The following is a 2033-nucleotide window of genomic DNA, read 5'->3' as shown; positions in this document are numbered from 1 at the left end:
AGGTCTACCCGCTTCGGTGTAGCGGAGCCTAAAGTGCAGGGGAATCAAGGGGATTCTCGTTCGTTGGCTAGAATTGATTGCGAAATCCTATTGGAGAAGTGGCAGGCTCCTGGATTTCCAATATGCAGTTTTGGGAACCAACACCACCTCCTAATAGCTAATTCCAAGTTTTTGTCATTAGAGGATCTATCCTCATTCACCTTACCAATGAACATATAATTTTTTATTATCGAACGTTTTGTTGTTCAACAATTGTCGTTTGTTTTTGTCTCTCCTTTTAGAGGTGATCTAACATTTTTTCTAGTTCAACTCCATATCTTTATGATGCATTGGGAGAAGTGGGATATGGATGAGGAGTATGAGTGTCATATGATCTTTCTATATCTTTTCTACTATAGCCATATCATTTCTTTTTATTTCATAATTAGACCTATGCGTTTTTGTGTGTTCTAATTTTGCAATCATATGTATATTTAGAAGTATGTAGGTAAAACAATCTCTACTTGATCTACTAACTCCAAATCTTGATATGTAGGTTTAAAGGACTTACTAATTTTGAGCTTTCAAATTTGTTTGTTGTCTCCATGCATGTGCTGAAGCTTCTTGTTCTTGTTTGTAATCAAACTTCTTCCTCTCCATTTCACCAGCTGGTTTGAAACAATTTCATCACTTTTCACTCGGAAGAGGCAAATGTTTCTTTGTAACAAAAACCAAAATACTACAAGAACTTTCTTCTATATCACATTTTTGTTTGTGTGTGCCTTTATGTTAGCATTAGTTGATAAGCTGCCAACTTATAAACTAATAAATTGATAATGTTGAATAATTAGGGTCTTAAAAAATTAAAACCGAATTAGAACATCCTTGACAATGAGAATATTCAATGGGTGTAAGTGGATGGGTGGCCAAGCCCATCTACATAGTTGCTGAAATTTGGAGTTGCTAAGGTTTTGAAGATGTCTTCCAATTGCCTCTTGCACAACCATGGTTAGTTCACCGATGATAAAAACACCATTTTGCTGGGCCCCAAAATCATTGCTTACATTCCTAAAGGATTCAACTTGCTTCAAGGCCAAGGAAATGTTGTCCTTGAAGGTGGATGAATCATCTCATCAACAAAATGTGAGCAATGACAGGCCAATTACTGAGAGTGGATAACTTTCCTATAGTTCGGGATTAGCTAAACCCAAGAGATGTTTTTAAAAATATTTTTTAACAATATTTGATCACAAATGAAAATAGACTAACTAAAACAACTTTAATAGTATCTAATGTATGTTTCTTTCCAAAAGTTGTCACTAAATCAGGACTAATCTACTTCACATATTACCTCAATTAAGCTAGTGAAAACATGCAAGACATGATTTCCTATATCTCATTAGAGATGTTTTCTCGGTTATTGAGATTAAATCGTAAAATGCATACATGTAACACCTACTCCTCAACTACAAATAGTAGCAACGCGAAACAAAGGGAAAAAATATTATTCTAAATCATAGTTCCGAGAATTGTGGCGATTCACTCGATTCACACGATTTGATTTAAGCCAAATGATTTTTGTGAATCAGTGAATCGAATTAGTGATAAAGGGTTTATGAAATAAGTTACTAAATTTCAAGGGTTTTTTGAATTTGCCGATTCGTGGCCGATTCAATTTCGATTCGTGATCGATTCACGATTCGATTCGGCCTTGCCGATTTCGATCCGATTCTGTTTCTTGTTACTTTGTTCTAAGTGATACTATGTACATGGAATGTCAAATACTTGGTGCAGACTTCATGGGTTATAATGTTGTAGTTTACCTAGAAGAAAGAACACATAATAACAACAAAGAGATACTAACTTAATAATCCTTCTCCAAATTCTTGAAATTCATATGCGATAAGGAAATTACTATTACAAAGAATGATTTAGAATGTCAACTCATTCATCGAGTCATTATTGCATTGGTAGCAACAAATGTGTTAAGAGGAAATCCTAAGCTAGGATAACCCTCTCATGATTTGTTGTTTAGAAGTCCTGTTGAAGATCAA

Source organism: Cupressus sempervirens, chromosome 5, assembly GCF_028749045.1.
Source record: "Cupressus sempervirens isolate cs-2001-9-10 chromosome 5, ASM2874904v1, whole genome shotgun sequence".
Classification (NCBI taxonomy): Eukaryota; Viridiplantae; Streptophyta; class Pinopsida; order Cupressales; family Cupressaceae; genus Cupressus; species Cupressus sempervirens.
Note: the sequence above shows the minus strand (reverse complement) of the source record.